This window comes from Lissotriton vulgaris, chromosome 8, assembly GCF_964263255.1.
Source record: "Lissotriton vulgaris chromosome 8, aLisVul1.2, whole genome shotgun sequence".
Lineage (NCBI taxonomy): Eukaryota > Metazoa > Chordata > Amphibia > Caudata > Salamandridae > Lissotriton > Lissotriton vulgaris.
The window spans coordinates 547,249,554-547,270,003 of record NC_141696.1 but is presented as its reverse complement, the minus strand read 5'-3'; the positions used below and the strand labels follow the sequence as shown (position 1 = coordinate 547,270,003).

The 20,450-nt window shown below is 46.3% G+C and overlaps 1 protein-coding gene across 5 annotated transcripts in view; it reads right to left on the bottom strand.

Moving 5' to 3' along the window:
• The window catches only part of LOC147697694 (P2Y purinoceptor 8-like), a 392,162-nt gene that overhangs the window by 250,465 nt on the left and 121,247 nt on the right, over positions 1 to 20,450 (bottom strand). For 4 of the 5 annotated variants that reach the window (XM_086934361.1, XM_086934364.1, XM_086934362.1 and 1 more), the window contains exon 2: positions 1,844 to 1,928. The exons of the other annotated variant lie outside the window; for it this stretch is intronic. The gene's annotated coding sequence lies outside the window, so the exon portion shown is untranslated. The remainder of the gene's footprint in view (positions 1 to 1,843; positions 1,929 to 20,450) is intronic. 5 annotated transcript variants of the gene reach the window in all.

The window sequence follows — 20,450 nt, the reverse complement described above, 5'->3', positions numbered from 1 at the left end:
TAGGGAAAGCGTTGGATAGCGTAAGGTTAAAAATTACTATTCCCACTCCAGAGGGTGCAACAGTAGGGAAAGCGTTGGATAGCGTAGGGGTAAAAATTACTATTCCCACTCCAGAGAGTGCAACAATAGGGAAAGCCTTGGATAGCGTAGGGGTAAAAATTACTATTCCCACTCCAGAGGGTGCAACAGTAGGGAAAGCGTTGGATAGCGTAGGGGTAAAAATTACTATTCCCACTCCAGATGGTGCAACAGTAGAGAAAGCGTTGGATAGCGTAGGGGTAAAAATTACTATTCCCACACCAGAGGGTGCAACAGTAGGGAAAGCGTTGGATAGCGTAGGAGTAAAAATTACTATTCCCACTCCAGAGGGTGTTACAGTAGGGAAAGCGTTGGATAGCGTAGGGGTAAAAATTACTATTCCCACTCCAGAGGGTGCAACAGTAGGGAAAGCGTTGGATAGCGTAGGAGTAAAAATTACTATTCCCAATCCATAGGGTGCAACAGTAGTGAAAGCGTTGGATAGCGTAGGGGTAAAAATTACTATTCCCACTCCAGAGGGTGCAACAGTAGGGAAAGTGTTGGATAGCGTAGGGGTAAAATTTACTATTCCCACTCCAGAAGGTGCAACAGTAGGGAAAGCATTGGATAGTGTAGGTGTAAAAATTACTAAATGTATTTAGTCATTTATAAAATAACTATTCTTTTTTTTAATGTAATTAATCATTAATTAAATAATTATTCAATTAAAATGTCATTAATTTACTACATTTTCACTAAAAAATTCCAGTACACACACCTAAAATTAATTAAACAATAAACATAATTAATTACATAATTATTAATCAATTAACTAATTGAAATTAATTAAATATTATTTATTACACTATTTATATTCATTTAAAACATTAATTAATCTATTATTTTATTATATTTAAAGTACTTCCCACCCTACTCCCCTATAAACCCACAACCCACTACGGAACTATTAACACTAAATTCAACATAAAATACATTATTAACTAATAAAATACTACAAAAAATACTACTTTGACAACAAATACTCATTAAAAACACTACATTACTTATAATTATTTAAAAAATGATATTTTTGTAAACTATGTTTTTGTAAACGATATTTATTACAACTATATTAATGTTATCAATATTACTTACCTGTCTGTCGATATTCTGGTCAGGTTATATTTTTGTCATCGATATTTCTTCCTGTAGATATTTTTGCGACGATATTTAGGTTAGTCGATATTTTTACGACGATATTCCCGTTCTGTACCCATGAAAGTACATGCACACCTACGTTTACCTTATGCATGCAAATACTTTTGAACATAGGAACCATTGAACATAGGAGAAGGTGATTAGTAATGAATAGGACAAAACATTGAAAGTAAATCAAACAAAATAGCGCATTGCACTAAGCTACATTCAATAGAAGGCATAGGGAGTTGAATTTATGTGCTTAAAATTATTATTATAATTGCTCAAATTAGGAAGCCAGCATAAACCCAGGGGTTCAAAGGCCAAGATCAACAAAGTAGGGACTAGGCAAAATCTCCTTCCAGGGTGGAGGTGGATTTGGTGCAGCAGGCCCTAGAAGATGATGCCATTTAGACATCCGGGTAGCTTGGCAGGTATGAAAAGAAAATCTGAAGCTCCAGTTACTGAAACGTCTGTGGGCACCCAGGGAATACCGACCAACAGGGGAACTAACATCAGGCATTGCATTGTTATGCATACTCTTCTGGGTCACCTGCAATAAACTAACAAATAACTCAATCTTCAGAAAGGGCTTGTGGTGCAGATTCAGAAAATTTAACAGGATTACCTCATTGTAACGATTCTTCTTTCATCCTTTTTTAGAGTGTCACAGACCCAGGTTATATATGAGACACTGACTTGTTGGTGCGTACCTGTTGGTAAACAAAAAGACGCTTAGAGACAAAAGTCTCTGGAATAATTCCATTACAGAGATAGTTATGATCTCGGTGCCTCAAGAATTTAAACACAACTTTGATAGAGCAATAAGTATGGTAGTAAACAGATCAATCTTCTGCAAAGCAGGACTGCCCTCAAAAGCAACTATTAGTCAATTTTCTAAGTGTGTGTCATTGACTGTGTGGGTACAAAGGTGTCAAGTGAGATGGATGAACACAAGTACTGAGAGCAGGACTTGCCCCAAAAATGAAGCCTAGAGCAAGTTTAGGACCTTATTTAGAGTATGGCAGTTGAACTGCCACGTCAGCGGAGAATTGTCCTCTGCTGACCTCGTAGAAAAATATCCATTATACTTAGAAATCTCCCCTCCACTGAAAGCACTGAAACTTTGCTGATCAGGCACCATGCGTATAGCACCACTCAGCAAAGATCCTAAAGCTGTAGTTTGTTACTGAAAACAAAAAAGGAAATATCCCTGACACGCTAGAAGTTTTCTCCCAGTGTGGGTGGGTTGTTTCTTTGGTTTCCTGTTTGTGACTGCCAGGGTTTCACTAAAGATCTTGAGCAGGTAAAATGTGCTTGCGATCATTTGTTCTAAATAGAGCATATTGGGCCACATGCATCAAAGTCAGGATTTGCAAATCCTAAATAGCGAATTTTAAGAAATCGCTATTTAGGACTCGCAAATCTCTATGCATGTAGGAATTGCAAAAGAAAATTGCGATTCCTACACATTCCTAAATTGCGACTCGCAAATTGCGAATCACAATTAAAGAATAGCTACCAATTCATTCCTATGGGCCTAGAGGCCCATAGGAATGAATAGGAATTGCAGGCGCAATTTGGGGTACCAAATAAGTACTCGCAAATACATACATTCTAGCGTGGGACATTACTTGTATTTAGAGGCAATAGCAGTTTCCATCTTGTATTGAGAGGAAAAGGCAGGTTCCGTGTTGGAATTCGGATGTAAACTTGTGTGGCAGCACAACATTCTCAGTTTCAGGAAACCTATCCCTAGCAGTAGTTTGTGCTGATCTGCCAATGGTGCTTTATGTTCCACCTCTGCAATTGTCTACTCAGGAGGAAAGTCCTACAGTAATCCCGTTGAGAAGACGTTTGAAGCTCTCTTTGACTTACCTAAGAGGCGGGCATGGCCAAGCAACATGGCTGATAGGACGTGAACCCTGGAGCTCTCAGCTAACTGACCATCAATCCTGCATAATCCTGAATAAATCCGCCTGAAATACATAAATGGCATAAGGCCCTGCAGACAACTGAGGCATCGGCAAGTGGGAGTAGGTGCCATTTAGCCCCATTGCTGGCAGAAATCATTGAGAGCTGTTTGTGTCCTGAGTGGGGACTGCTGGCCTGCGACAGCCTGTGGCAAACATCTAATTATTCATGATCGGCATGTTCAAGACCAGCTGTGATGCTCACCTGACTGTGGGAGAGCATAAATTGAGAGGGAAACTGGGACCATTGGCCGGGGCGCTTACAAGACAGAAAACGGCAGGTGCTCCAGAACCTTGAGGCTGACAAGGCGCATGGCGGCCCGATCAGAGCTGAACGGAGCAGACTGCAAGGCAAGACACAAACACAGAACCGATCGCAGAATCGAGACTGAGAGGGCCTGAAATGGAAAAACAGGAGCAGGCGGCGGGCCTCCGGGAGGCGTGACCTGGCACTGGAAAGACAGCGAACAGCTTGGAGGTGACCAGTGGGTGCCGTTGGTGGCCCAAGGGGGAACGATGTCTATGCGGTCTGGTCCTTGGCCTGCCCATTGGTGTCGGGGGCTGTGATTAGGTGATGTTGACTGGAAAGAGTTGGCTGGAAGACCTGTGGCTTCTACCGAGATGTCTCCCATAGACTGTGCAGGCCCAGGAGGACATAGGCCCTGGCGGCAGAGCCCGGACGAAGGGGCTGTACTGAGAGACACAGAAGCGGATGGCAGACCCCGGGGAGCAGCTAACTGGATCTGGATTCCAGAGGTGAACAGTGGGTCCTGCATGTGGCGTTGACTCTGTGGGTAGCAGATTGGGGCCCGGCATACCTCCGTGGTGCCTTGAGGGGCTGGGGGACAGAGAAGGACACACTAATATTTGGAGAGTGCTGGTCAGGCGAACCACAACATCTACTGCACCGCCTCATGCAGTTTCGGGGGTACTCCCAATTGGTGTAAATCTGCAACAGAGAATAGAACAGGTGGAAAGTGGGGGAGGCCCCGCTCTGAGTGGCGATCAGTAATGGTAACTTGGGGACTTACAGAGGGGCGCCGATTAAGAGTGTGAAGTTAAGAATATGCTGTGGGGATCCCGTGGATGGAAGAGAAGTCCTGCCTAGACCTCCTGCAGAGAAAGAGCAATATGGGGAAAGAAAAGACAATGCGGGCGGCCAGCACCAGTATGATCACCCAGTACACCACCCCTCAGCACCCCACTCAAAGACTTACAAGGTAAACAGGCCCCAGTGAAGACGGAGAGATACAGGAGTAGGAGGAACCAACTAGAACAGAACTGGTAGCTGCAATTCAGGGATCTAGAGCCACACAAGAACAACACATTCAAACAGAATCTGTTGATGTGAACCTGCTGAGGGAGAATTTACGTAAAGTGGCAGATAAAGTCAGGCAGCAGAAGGGAACATAGTGGATCTCCGGGGAAAGGTGTCCACTCTCAAACGGCTTATAGCACAGAGAACTATGGTCACAAAAATCCTAGAACAACGAGCAGAAGTTACAGAATGTAGATCCAAACAGAACAATATTCATGTTCTGGGGTTTCCAGAACTCGTGGGAAAGGGATCGGCCAAGCAGTTCCTGGAGGCCTGGATTTGCACTGAACGTTGCCCAAGGGGACTGAATGAGTTCTTTCAGGGGGAGAGGGTGCACAGGGCCCTGGTGCTGTCGTCACACCTGGGCGTGCCACCAAGGGCCCTAATCACCAAAATTCGTAACTATAAAGATGGAGATGCTATTCTCAGTTTGGCCCGTGAACATCCTGGACTGAACTATGACAACACCAAGATTACTATGTAACCTGACTACACAAAACAAATGCAGGACAGGAAGAAATCCTTTGTGGGGGTAAAACAGAAGTCGAAAACACTTAAATTACAATACATTCTCCTATACCCTGCAAGGCCGAAGGTATTGGCACAAGGAAAGGAGCATTTCTTTGAGACACACAAGGAAGTTTTAGATTGGTGGAACTGTGGGGTAAAGTACTTCCCCCTCGCAAAGCGTATGACCAGCGGAAGCAATAGGGAATCCAATCAGATAAACAAAGGCGACAACTTCATACAGCAAGCAGAGACCCTGGCATCACCCCAGAAGGGGAGCAAAGGGTAACAGTTGGGGAGGATGGTATTATAGGAATTGGAGAAGAAGCAGCAGGAAAGGCTGAAAGGGATTAAGACCTGATTCGAGATATTGTGGATATGGGCACGCTGACCCAGAACACCACCCTGAACTGTGTGCCGGTTACGCTAATGGAACTTCCACAAGGGGGTGGTACTGATTGAATGCCTAAATCATGAATGTTTAATAGCACTGGAGAGTATACATACCTTGGGCAAGAACACTGCTGTGAATTGAGTGGATTAAGGGATGAGAAGCCCGGGATCTGAGTTACATTGATCAAGGAATGCATGTGGAGTGGGATAACCCAAGGGTGCAAGTCTGACAGGATGAAAGATGAAGGAAAAAGAATGGCGGTTACTTGCACTATTCGTAGACAAGTGTGAGTGGTTTGGGGGTCTGAGAACGAAAACTGTTAGGTTGTCCCCGTTGGGCTACCTGGGAAGCTGTGTATGCCCTGACACCAGCAAGAGGTGGGAAACAATGGCTAGTTGGTTATGATTCATTTGCTTGTGGGGGGGAGTTTATATTTTTAAAGTTATGAATCAGTTATGCCTTCAAGCTACAAATGAATGGAATACGCAATGAGGGAGGAGTGGGGAATGACATTCACTAATCCTATATGATCAGGATGGCAACAAACCTGGAATGTCAGTGTGTTTACTGGACATATGTTCAAAAATATAGGGTCTTATCCATTTTAGAGACATAAAATCTCTATAGAATGTTTACAAGAAACCCATCTGGATGACACAGGCGCCTCGAGATTAGGTGGTAAATGGCGCGGACAAGTGTATCACTCCTCCTACATATGCAAGGGGGAAATTAATATGGGTAGCACTCAGAATACCAATCACCCCTACATACACGGAGGTCAATGTGGATGGAGATATGTATACATGCAAAGGGAATTAGATGGCTGTGACTTAGCCATACTAAGTAGATATGCACCAAACACAAATGATCCCCTGTTTTATGACACTTTACGGGATTTGCTATTACACGATTTAGGCAAACAGATGCGATGGATGGGAGACGTTAACTGTATATTGGATTCCAACATGGACAAGTCATTATCCAGAGCGGGTGCAAAGACGCAGATGACTAATGCCTTACGGAAGGTCATGCAAGACATGGACTACTGTGACATATCGAGACGGGTCCATCCTACCAAGTGGGTCTACACATGCTTTTCAGCTCCACACACACCCAGAGAAGGCTCGATAGAGTGCTGGTGGTGAATATGCCTAGGATGGAGGACACCGTGGTGATGGATTTAGCATGATTTTTATCTGACCATGCACCGGTCAGCTGCACTGTGAAATGGGGAGGACCCAAAACAGGAACCCGTAGCTGGAGGATTCCTAGAGACATCCTCGAAGGCCCGATTGGGAGAGATGCCCTCAAAAGGGATTATTGTACTACATGTCGCTAAATTGGGGGACAATGGCTAGTACAGCCAACAAGTGGGAGGCTTTAAAGGCTTCAATGCGGGGGGGTAAGCTAGGGTCTGATGTGTGGAGTTCACAGACAACTACAAAAAGAATTTGCAGAGGGAGAGTAGGAAACTGGTTAACCTGCAGACGTCAGGGAGGATACAAGTTGAGGACTGTCCCAGGGAACAAGCACTACTCAGGCAGGTCAACGACATCTGGGACCCCCTAGATAAATACACACTCAAACAGTGTAGACAACACTTACACAGGGAGGGGAGCAAAACGGGCTGGTTGCTCACTTGGAGTCTGAAAAAGGAAATGACCTCACCCTCGACAACATACCTACTTTATACCAAGAGTAACAAAGTCAGCATGAAGTCGGGAATACTAAATGTGTTCCAGCAGCACTTGCAGGGGGTATACACAGCAGACCCAGAGGTGGCACCAGATCGGTTCCTCCCTTTCTTGGATGGATTGCTCATCCCAAAACTATAACCCACAGGTGCGCTGGAGCTAGATGCTCAATTGACACAGGAGGAGGTACTGGAATCCTTGAAGGCATCCCCAGAGCCAAAGCACCCAGGGGGATGGGATGCCGGCCAAATTTTATCAGGCATTCCCAGTGGAGACAACCAGGAGCTTACTTCAGGTTCAGATGGAAGGGCAGCATAGAGGGATGTTCCCCATGTCGATGAGGGAGGGGGAGATCTGCATGGTACTGAAATCTGGGGGTGACAAATCGTTCACCACGGCCTGCAGCCCCCTTGCCATGGTTAACACAGATATCAAAATATTATGCAAAATTACTGGCTAATAGGCTGGCGCCACATATGCCACAGTTAATTCATCAAGATCAATGTGGCTTCATTCTCAGTAGGCATACAGGTATGAACCTGCGCCGTTTAACACATATGCTCCACGAAGTGAAGGCTAGGGACGGAGAACTTGCACTGGTGTCGATAGACCTGGGAAAAGAGTTTGACACCATGGACTGGGGTTATCCACTGGAGGTACTGAAGCCGGTGGTAATAGGACACCAGTTCAGATTATGGATACAAATACTGTATGCAGAGCCTTGGGGAAGGGTGCGGGTGGGACAGCCCCGTGGTTCAATCAGCAGCTCAAAGCTAAACAAGGTGTGGTACGCAGAGCAGAACGTAGATGGAGGAGAAGCTACTGTGATGTGGAGCGTGGGAAATATAAAACATCCAGGAGTGCATCCCATGTACTGATTAAACAAGCCAAAATGAAGTTTTATACATCAGCGATTGAAAATGCCAGTAATAAACAAAAAGCTATCTTCAAGATTGTAAATTGCTTTAATAAACCCAAAATACTATTGCAAGAAATTCCACCCTCAGAGAGTCTTTGTGATACCATTGCAGACTTCTTCGAGGAGAAAATACAGGGACTTACGAAGGATTTTGCAGTTCCTGTCTTAGAAGCAGGAGATGGTTGCCGGGAGGGGACCCATGCTGTGGATCAGCTGGTGACCTTTCGGCCAATAAGTCTGGAGGAGACTCACCGGGCAATACTGGCGACCAAATCTGGCTCACCGTTCGACCCATGCCCCCCCCTGGCTCCTACACTTTATTGTTGAGGTAGTGAACCCGGTGATCAATGAAATTGTAAACACCTCACTGGCCACAGCAAATATTCCTCCTGAATGGAAACTAGCGGCGGTTAAACCGCTGCAGAAAAAACAACTGCCCGACCCTACCACACTATCTAACCTCCGACCAATCTCACTACTCCCTGTACTGTGTAAGATCACAGAGTCTTTTGCTAAAAAACAAATTACCAAGTTTTTGGAGGACAGCGAGGCGTGGCACCCTAATCAATCAGGCTTTAGAGCACAGCACTCGACTGAGTCAGCTCTACTGTTCACCACTGATACCATCCGCATGGCTCTGGACCAGGGTAAGAAGGCCGTCCTGATCCTATTAGATCTGTCGGCGGCCTTCGACACGTTATCACATGCCATCCTGATTGACCGCCTAGAAACATCTGGCATTACTGGTACAGTCCTGGAATGGATTAAGAACTTCTTGAGTGGCAGGAGACAGGTGGTCACTCTGGGCGAATTTTGCTCAAAGGAGAAACCCCTAGTGACGGGAGTGCCGCAAGGGTCCAGTCTGAGCCCGACATTGTTTAATGTTTACACTACCCCAGGTTGATATCATCATTCGGCATTGATGTGGTGGCATATGCCAACGATACTCAACTGATCCTGGTCCTTGATAAAGACACTCAGAACTGGGAAGAAAATCTCAAATGTTGCCTGACGGCTACATTCGATTGGATGAGGATTAACCATCTGAAATGTAACACGGGCAAGACTGAGATTATGCCAATGGGCCCACGGAACAATTTTGTCCCCAAATTATGGTGGCCGGAGAAGGCAGAAATACCGCCCCACACCACCATTTCACCCCGGAACTTGGGGATTAACTTCGATGCTGCTTTGTCATTTAAGCAACACACATTGAAAGTAGCAGGGACATGTTTTGGCATCATCAAAGGTCTAAGGAAGTTTTTTGATTTGTTGCCGCTGGAGGCAAGAAAAACAGTCACTGTTGCCCTTGTAACTTCAAGGATAGACTATTGAAATAGTCTATATGCGGGGACCACTAAAGCAGTTACCCATAAACTCCAGATGGTGCAGCATGCAGCAGCCAGGCTGGTGCTGAAATGGCCGAAGAGATCATCAGCATCTGCCGCGCTTAACACCTTACACTGGTTGCCAATAATTAAAAGGGTCCTTTTCATGATACTGATTATCACTTTCAGAGCTGTCCATTCCGTGGGGCCAAAATACCTACAAAACAAGTTTTCCAGGTATAACCCAACACGTGCCCTACGCTCCTCAAATGCTAATTTACTGTCTATTCTAGCTTTCAGACTTAGCACGAGAGGGGGTAAATCATTACCAGTTCTGGGAGCAAAAGCCTGGAATACGCTTCCCCCTCACCTTCGGGCAATAGAGAGGGAAAAAGATTTCAGAAAGGAACTGAAAACCTGGATTTTTAAGTTACAGGACACCAGCGCTAGAGCACTAGTGTGATAGTAGGACTAGTTACCATTAACAGCCCAGCTGTCCTATATATCGATGGGTTTTTATTTTCAGTGGCGCCTTGATGCTTCTTGGAGCGACAGCAGCGCGGTACAAATGATGCCTTACATTACATTACATTACATTCGGAGACGTGGCAGATGGGCAGAGGAATGTGGCAGGACTATCCCCTGTCGCCGCTGTTGTTCGGTCTAGCAATTGAACCTTTAGCGATCAGAGCGCGCCTAGAACTGGGCTATGGTTGAATCAGGTCAGGAGATACTTGCCACATCATTTCTTTATTTGCCGACAATGCCTTGTTCTACGTGGCCACCAAACGAGACACGGTCCCCAGGTTGCTGAAACTCCTCGACGAGGTCAGAGACATATCGGGCCTCTGCTTAAACTGGGCTAAGTCATTTATTTAACATTAGAGAAATTCTCTGGGGTGCCAATTGATGGACTCCCCAACCTAGGCTTGCAATAAGAACTGGTCCATTTCCGATACCTGGGTATACAAGTGGCTCATATGGATGCTCAGATGCTACACTTGAACACAGATAGAGTTGTAGATATGCTACAGAAATCAGAGGCATTCTGGAGCACCCTGCTGCTGTTGTTAATGGGCAGATTGGCTAGCTCCAAAATGGTTTTACTGCATAGATGCCTACATAGGCTACAAAATTTACCATGACTGATACCTAAACTCTACTTCAACCGGCTACAATCTGCACTAATCTCACTGCTATGGGTGGACGGATGTAGTGGCCTTACGTACACATGTCATGAGATATGAAGAGGGAGGACTGGAGGTGGCCCGGCTTGAGCTATACTATTACGTGGGACACCTGCAACATGCAGTCAGGTGGTTTAACACAGGGGACAATTGGGAGCAGCGCTTAGTTGCAGGAGTAGTGGCGGCAAACACATTGCCTTTGTCCCTGATGAAGGGCTCGTGGCGTGGGTCTCCCTTCCATTTTCGCTGTTTTTGCTGGTGTTAGATGCTTTAGGCAATGTGCCACTGCTGTCCAGTTCCACAGTGCGAGTGCTCCCTACTTTAAATGAATGTATTAATTAGTGATTCCATGATTGACTATTTGGTTTACTTGTCAGACCCTAGTACAGTGCACTGAGTGTGCCCATGGCTTGTAAATCCAAATGCTGCTAGTGGGCTTGCAGCACTGGATGTATGACGTTACAACACATACTTTTACTCCGCATACCATTACAACGCGGTATTCACAACGCATACCACTACAACGCATAGCGCTTTGGGGTGCTGGATAGTGGTAAGTATAATTTACTATTCTAACTCCAGTCCCCGTGGACCCTAGGGAAGGTGTTGGATAGTAAATTAAACTTACCTCTTATCCTAGAGCGCCCCCCAGCGCCATGCGTTGTAATGGTATGCGTTGTAATGCCTGCGTTGTAGTGGTAGTGCGTTGTAAAAAATGCGTTGTAACAGGTGAATACCTGCAGCACTGGTTGGGCCACCCACAGAAACGGCCTTGTAAAACGTGTCTAAGGACTGCCATTGCAGAGCCTGCGTGCAGTCTGGTGCTGTCATGCTGACTGGGCAAGTGCACCCACTTGTCAGTCCCTAAACTTTTCCTTTCTTCATAATAGCCACCCCTATGGTAGGCCCGCGGGCAGGGTGCATTGTAAGTGTAAGGTAGGACAAGCCCTGATGTGTGTGGCATGTCCTAATAGTGAATTACAGCCATTTTCGTTTTTCACTATTGCAAGGCTACCTGTTCTCCATAGGCCAGAACAGGCTGTTAGAATTATTACACTTTATAATCCTAACCGACTAAGAGAACATGGTAGACATTCGAGTTTAGTATGCCTGGACTCAGAATAATAAAATACATCTTTTAGTGAAGTTTATTTTAATATTCTGTGTTTGCAAATACCACTTTTAGAAAGTAGGTATTTGCTTGCCTAACCATGTAAGCCTGCCTCGGCGAGGTTGTGTATTCCTTCGTCTGGTTTTGTGAGTGACAGGGCTGGGGGATTTCAGAAGACAGGGTGGGGCAGCCCAGTGGTGAATAGAGAGATCTGCATCTAGATGAGAGGGAGGAGTTGCACCTGGGACCTGAATAGGGCTGGGCCTTCCCTCTACAATGCCGGCTCCACCCCCTGTGGTGCGTCTGAGGTCTTTGCCCTGCACACTGAAAGAAGAGAAGGAAGACTGTCAACAAAGTGCTCACAGGCTGTACTTGCCTTCCACAATGCTGGCTCCACCTCCTGTGGGGCGTCTAATATACCTGCCCTGCGCTGTGAAAGGAAAGTAGAAGTCTGGTAAACAGAGTTCTTCAGAACTGGTTTGGACTGGGCACAGGCCCCTCTCCCCTCAGAAAACAAAGGATTTTGGGGTATAAATATTGGGACCCTGATCCCAAGAAATTAGATCACTGTTGGACTACAAGACAAAATCTCTGCTGAGGAGAGGAACCTGAAGAAACTGAGGAGAGACTAGTCCCAAGCGGAAGTGCTGCTTGTGGGATTGGCCTGCAGTGGTTGCCTGACTGCCAAAGAGAGGAGAAAGAACTTTGTGTACTTTACTTTCAACTTGTGAAAAGTTCTCCAAGGGCTTGGAAGAGAGCTTGCCCCCTGACCAAACTCTCAGGAACAGTAGACCTCACCAGCCTTTGTGAATTGCTGCTGGAAACGCTGTTTCAGTGGCTACAGAGGCAGGGAGCTGTGACCGACTCTCCCGACTGGCTCGGTGTCCTGTAGGCACCGCATCAAGCAACGTCCGCCTCGAACAACGCAAGCTCTGAGCTTACAGACTCCGTCCTGATGCCGTCACCGAGCCGTTGCCTGCACCGCGACTGGTGGACACCGCGACATGCATCCCCTCGCTACACCGACGTGTACTGGTCTGACCGACGCGGTCACTGCTGCTGACTTCGAGTCCTGTGAACACATCGGAGTTGGGCACCACCTCGCACGCTTTGCGATGCACCGCCCGACTCACACCGCTGTCCGGACTGATTGACGTCAGCTCCTGAACTCCGGCTCTGTCGCCTCACCACAAGCTGTGAGCACTGCATCGAAGCACCGTCTCGCCCTGCAATGCACGCCTTGGATCCACCGACTCTGTCAACAAGCCGCTGACTGCACTGCATCGAGGGACAACGCGTCCTGCAACGTTTTCTTTTCTGCACCGCGACAAACACCGAAACCGGCTGCCTCAAGTAAAAGGTACTGTGACTGAGTCTGTCGACATTTGAGTGGGCCCGTACCGACGTGGTTCGCTGGATCTGTTAGACTCTGTGTTATTTCAACAACACTGTAGCCATACCGACTCGCATAGAACCTCGATTTAAGCCTTTTTCAACCACAACTCTTGAATTCTAATAGTACTGTGGATTATTTGTGTTGTTATTGGTCTTGTGGTAACTCTAGATAAAATATATTTATTTTTTATATAAAAACATTGTGTGGTGTCCATTTGTTGTGTTGTCACTGGGTTACTGTGTGTGGTCACAAATGCTTAACTTACAACGCCTCTGAGATAAAGCCTTGCTGCTCGTGCCAAGCTATCAAGGGGGTGAGCAGGGGTTATTTTAGGAGTGTAATCCCCTTATTATGAATAGAGAAGAGGGTCCCTATTTGTCACAAGGACCTACTTGTGCCAACTAGAGACCCCCAATTCTAACAGCGACAAACAGTACAAATTTGGTAGCAGTATGTAGAAACTGAACTGGTAACATGCTCCATTTCATAGGGAACTCCCCATATGGATATCAGCTTCAGTCCGGCAAATAAAGGAACACATGTCATTTCATGAGTGACACGCAGGGGGGTGTGAACTACTAGGAAACTTGTACCCTGGTGACTCCTTCCTCACCCATGAAAAAGCCTGTGACGCCTTTGCACTAGGACAGGGGGAACATCTAAATTATGCGGGCTGGCAGGAATTGCTAAAACAATATGGCCTTCATATTCGGTCATTCCACAAGCTACAGATACGCTAAACAAAATATTGACTTATGGGGCAGGACAACATTTAATAATGCACCATTAAAGGGCTATGAGATGGGATTCGACTGATCTATCAACTAAAGCACAGACAGTGTGGGACACGGATAATGGGACACCACTAATAGACTGCGAATGGACAAATGTAGCAGGGCTCATACGTGCAGTATCGGGCAACGCCTGGTTCAATCTGATCCATTTTAATTTTCTGCATAGGACTTATATAAGCCCACAAATGCTACATAGAATAAACCCCCTTAGATTCGATGACTTTCCTCGGTGTGGGACACATGGAGCAGATTTCGTGCACTTAGTGTGGTGATGCCCGTCAATGCGTAGCTACTGGGCACAGGTAGTGACAGAGGTCAACAGAGTCATGTGCATCAAAATCAATGAAACCCCACTGGCCTGCTTACTGGGCAATATTAAAAGGCCAAAGAAGAGTAAATGGCTTATACATTTTCACAGTTGGCCCTGGTCCTAGCGCTGCGAAGGGTGGTCATCACGTGGATAGGACAGCGTTCCCCCACGATAGAGAATTGGCGTCGTGATGTATTGGAATGTGCGTTGGCTGAAGAGGTGCAAATGAAAATGAATAGGAGAGATGATAAACTGACAGAGGAACCAAGTGTATGGAGAGAACTCAGTAGTGCAGTTACTTTACCTGTAGTAACTTCAGACATATCAGAAACATACTCCACTGACGCCAGCATGGGTAAGAGTGATTGTGACTGAATGAGATTGCGTTATGTGGAGGACAACCTATGGTAGTATGGTGTAATGGAATATCAGGGTATAAGCCAGCAAAGGAGCCACTTCCTGGTCAAATCTTAGAAATGTTGATATCTGTAAAAAAAAAATTGGATTTTATAAGCTTCATCGAAAAACTGCTGTTCCGTCGCTGCATAATGTAGCCTACTGTTTTGTGAAAATGACAAAAAAAAGTTTCTAAAAAATCAAAATAAAAACTTAGCCACTTATCAAATGTTAATCAAATGCCATACTTTTTAGGGAGCAAACAATGGTTCTACAAATGTGAAACTTACAAAGCTTACAAAGGTACTAACTAAAATAAATCACTTTCCAATTCTTTGAACTTTTATTGCCCCAGAGATTGCAAATGCCCTGAGTTAGGAAGGAGCTAACAAGTGTTGTCAAGCTCCTTTGTTTCTCATTTAGGAAGAGATCGCCAGGAGCATTGTTTAAGTGCTCCTCCTGCTTCAAGAGCCCAGGTCTAGGGCAGCAAAGAACACTCGGCAAACTACACCTGCAGCACATAAAAGTGTCTGAGCAGGAGAAAAGGCAGATGTGTGAGAGAACTGCAGCCAGCTCCAGTAGTGTCAACCGAGTGGAGAGCTAGCCGGGTTTGCGGGGCCTGTGGGGATTCCCTCCAGACCCCTGTCATTTGGATCTGGGATGTCCCATTCAGGCAGGGAGAAAAGATGAAAAGCACACCAGCTATTTAGAACAAGCATTAAAAATGCAATAGGTCTCACCTTATATTAAGTTAATGCCATTTGCTTTGCCATACAATACTATTAGCGAAGCAAATGGCTTTAACTTAATCAAAGGAGAGACCTATCGCATTTTCAATGCTTGTTTTTCTTAGGCACGGATTGTCTCCTGACGATCACTCCCGTGCCATCCAGCCACTTTGCCCTATGCCCACCCCTCCGGTATCATCCCTTGATCAACCCTGTCATTTGATTGCTCTGTGTCCCTGTGCCTCCCCTCTTATCTGATTCCCCCCCCATGCACTTCTCCTGCGGGCTATGCTGTGGATTGTATGTCAATGCCCCGCAGGATGCTCAAGCCGCCTCTTCTCTCACCCTGGCAGCTGAAAGGGTCTGAGGAATGCCGGATATTCTGAGCTAGTGGCACCACCCCCACAACCCCCGACTCCCACACTGATTCCAGGCCCCCTTTCTCTCAGCACGCAGGAGAGCAGGCTGCGGTGGTGACCTCAGGGGTGGGCAGCCTGCTCTCTTTACTCAAATGGGTGCTTGTGAGCAGTGGCTGCAATATTTCACCGGGGGGAGGTGTGAAATGAGTAAATATACGGTGTTTACTTTGTGAAAAACAGCCCGTTACCACTTGATCACAGGTCGAGCACGCTTGCCAGGTTGGTCAAGCCGCATGTGTACCCAGGAGTTTCTTTCGCATGCATCTATCTTTTTATATTTTTTTGCTGAATGTGTTTTCGATTTTTTGTTACTCGTAGTGCCTAGAACTTTTTTTTTATTTCTCCAGCAATTGGCTGGTGGCTTAAACATGACTGTTAATTCCAAAGGGGCAGATTTATGTTGGACTTGCGCCACGTTTGCGTCACGCAATGGCGGCGTAAAGTGGCGCATCTCTGCGACCTATTTACAACGTGACGCATCTAGGCAGATGCGTCACGTTGTAAAGCCCTGCGCCACATGTTTGCGTTCCGGGGCAGGTGCGCCTCGCAAAAGTGGCTGAGTGAAATCTACAAGATTTCACTCAGTCACTTTTAGGCCAATGCTACGTCAAAACCCTATGCCTGCTTGAAGCAGGCGTAAGGCTTGACCCAGCATTGGACAGATAGGGCACCCCGAGCCTTGCTGGAGCTGCGTCACGCTTGCGACGCAACTCAAGCAATGCGTCACCTTTACGGCACAGATGCGTCACGCATCTGTCCCGTTTTTGCCCCATGGTGCGCCGCATTGTAAATGCGGCGCACCATGGGTGGCGGAGCTGCGGCGCACAATAACTGGCGCATCCCTGGGGATGCGCCAGTTATTGTAAATCTGCCCCAAAGTGTTTAGGACAAAGATCTGTTGAAAACCCTCAGGACCCACAGTGATGAGTGTAGACCCAAACCTCCATCGAAAACTTACAAAACAGGATGTGCCATCCATTACTGGTCCTTTGCGATGGCAGGTGGATCAAGATGTGGCTGTTTCAGGTAACAATCTGGACTGAGTCTCCAGGGAGGCGGGCACAGAGAATCTCGGGCGGGTTAAACAAGAGTTGGTGGAACCCACTGGCCAAAATTAAGCACTGGGGCCTGGGATATCAGAGGTAGCCTATATGCCCTTAACTGGGGAGACTTGCCAGTGGTTAGTCAGAGCAGTCAGCACATTTCCAGGCTATCATATGCTATCTGCAGATAAAGAGAGAAAATTGATGAAGGGAAGTCTTGTTTTGCCAACTGACCGGCAGGTGGCAACAGAAGTGTTTAATTTGTGTCAGTGTTTCCCTGTGTTGGGTACGAGCACACATTTTTAGTGGCTGGGATTTACTTTCAACCATTAGAATTTGACCTCTTGAGTAAGGCAGAAAATGGAGAAAGGAAGAGAAAGATAGAATAACGTTAAGAAAAGGAGAGAGCAGGGATGTAAAGTAACCTGCAACTGTGAGAAACACAAGACGTACAGGGTGGTGGAAAAAAGAGGGGGCCTAAAATGGAAGTTCGCTATCAACAGCAATAAAAATTGTTAAAGTCCCTCCTCCAAAGGTATAGCACGTGCCTCATAACCGGGAAGAGGGATTTTAATAACCAGAATAGCCCAAGGCTAAAGTTCTATAATGTTATTACAATATTCCACCCACTCAGAGTAGAATTTTCTAAAATAAATATGGAGAAACACAGAGCAAAGCATTGGAATGTTAGAGCAAAAGGTCTGCACCAGCCCTTGCTGGCCCTGAGTCTCGTCATGATCCTCTATGGAGCTCTCAACATTCCAGAGTTCTACAGGTTGTTAGTGACTGGGCACGATTGGAAGGTCTCAGAAATCTGCTTATCTGTCAAAACGATGTATGCAGAGATTTAGGCAATTAAAAAAAATATATACATATCTTTTTGTGACCGGGGAGGGTGTGTAGCAGGGCGAACAAACAAACACCGCCGTTTGTTACCATCACTAAAACATAGAGCAAACACCTAGTAGCTGTTAAGGGACTTGTGGGTGAGTCCATTAGAAGGCAAAGCACAGAAGAGGCTGTACTGTACACATGGCTGAATAAATCCCAGGGATAGTGAGCATGTCCAAATCACAGAGCTTTTCACATACCTCATTAACTATGCAAACAGTGCCTTCCTTTCAGCTTTATTTTCTGAAGCTAGTGTGCTTTAGATGAGGCTTTAAAATCAGTCAAACAGAGCACAGATAAGTGCTATATAGTGTAGAGCAAAATCTGGCGTGTCTTCGAGGCGCGTGACACACACCAGGATAAAGATCACGGAACACAGCAACACGGGGAGGTGGATGTTCCTGCACTAAAGCACTCAAACTGCTTTTAACAGCCCAGAGGAATGAAGAATATTTTAAACAAGTTTCTGGATAAGATACTTTACTCTAAGATTAACAATGCATAAATATTTAAATCTATGCAACATAACCAGAGACTATGGTTCTTTTAACTTCATGCAAACAGTAAGATATTAAGAAAGCATCTTTACACTGCTTCGATCCGGAATCAATACTCCTCCTACGGCAATACATTGTATAATGTGCTGATCCTGCTGTGAGGGCACTCAGAGACGGCCTTTGCTTCAATAGCGCCCTGGTGGAAAAAATGTGCCGCCCTAGCTAGTGCCGGTAAATAAAATGGAGCATCGAGAGATAGATGGGAGGCCAAGTTAGGGGGCTGATAGGATGCTAACACAGCAACTGCAGCACATTTGAAACAATTAGAAGCGCTTTAAACAGACTCACTGGTGCACTGCCTTTAGGAAGACAGTTGTTTTGCGGCCTGGGCCCAGCTTGCCATGCCAGACGCGGCCCTTAGGGCACCACACAGGTTCCTAAAGGGGTCATGGAGCGCTTAGCTCAGGGGGAAGCACACAAAAAGCGATGTTAGAACTGCACAGGTGCGCGAAATAAATTAAATAAAACTGCCGGGAGCCTCTTTAAGGAAAGGAAAATATGTAGATGCAGGCGCACAGAGAAAGAAGTTTAGACTTTTAAAGGAAATGCAGAGCTGTTGGCTTAGCTAAAGCTTTTTTTTGCTGATGTGAAACAGCCTTGTGAAAATAATTAACAAGGATGATGATGTGTACATGGATGCATATCATGACACATGCAAGATTAGTGTTCATGGCGCTGTGGCGGCCCACCGTGATGATGAATACATGCACATACGTCACTGCACATGGGCACACATACAAGTGCTAGAAGAACAAGCACTCGCCAGGCAGCCACGGTTTATTTTTGCATCGCACTTTCAAAAGTGAAAGGGAGATGCAAAGATAAACAGGCGGCGGAGCTTGTCTTTAAGGGGCAATGTGTTTGAAACACATGGCCCCATAAAGATAAGAATACTTTTGCGACGGGAGGAAGTCAGACGAGCTCGTCTAAGTGGGCCGCCTGACAAAGAGAAAAGTCTACATCTTTCCCAATGACTGGCCACCGTTTAGCATAAACGGTGACACCGGCCAATGGAAAAGAGGGGCAGGGCTTAAAGCCTGACACTTGAAAGCCCTCAAAAACATAAAATCTCGCCAGCGAGACTGCGCATGCGCAGCCTGTAGGAAGGTGGCTACCTGACTATGGTTACCCCAACATATCTTTTGCACCCCTGGCTGGCTATCTAAAATTTGACACAACTGGCTGATCACTCAGCTGGGGCAAGGTGGTCTAATCACCCCTTGCTTAGATATAGTATGCCTATATCTAAACCTATCTGGACACATATATACCTATCAGTCACTCCTATGGCAGGCCTTAACAATCCTGGAGGCAGAGTGCTTGGTTTTATGTGAGATAGTGCTCTAGCATGAGCTGAGCCTGTCTGCAGCTGTCGGGACCAATTCCCTAAGCTGTTCCAGGATAATGCCATACCATATACTCTTAAGTGCATTATAATCCTCGCGGTTATATGTTAACTTTGGTTTGGCTTTATCAAAACATGTTGTGTAAGGTGTCATACGATTTGGAATACTACCCCCTCGCCAGACTTGGCGACGGGGGTAGCATTCCACCCCTCTAGATGGAGACGACATCTTACTTTGCTAAAACGTGGTTGATTTTTAAAAAAAGCCTCAGATCCACAAAATGGATGCTTCTGCCACAGACACGAGTCTGACCTCCTGCAGCTGACCGAAACTCAGCCAAGGAGGCCTGGACAAAGGGTTTCCTCTCGCAGGGCGGTGTTACACCATCCCAGACAGGAGATAGTGCATTGTAGCAGGGAGGTTTGAAAGAAACCAGACACTGCCTGGGGAGCACAAGGCTGCCCCTTGCATAATCCGGCCAAACCGGTTCTGGGGCACACCAGCCCCAGTCCCGGCGCAGCCTGGATCAAAGGGAAATGGGTGTATCCACCCCCTTCCTGGGTCCCACCCATAGGAGGGGACCTAGCAGGTAATCCAGCCCCCTAGATTGGTATAAGAATGGGAGCAGTGCCAACGCACTCAGATTATCCTGATGAAACATTTGAAACAAAACTCTGGACCCTTCGACATCCTACTCAACGTAGAAGACTGAAGAATCTCCCTTGTGGTCAAGGAGTGATCACCCTGTGCAAACAGGCACCATCCAGCACCTCAACATCTGCTTTGTTGCAGTTCCTGCCGGAACTCCAGCGACAGAGATCAACGAGATCAAGATTGCCTGCCTTCTTACAGCCCGATCCACAGTCCCTGCAGAGCTGAGACCCGTGGAGGCGACCGGAAGCGTGGGGCACGCCATCTTGAAAA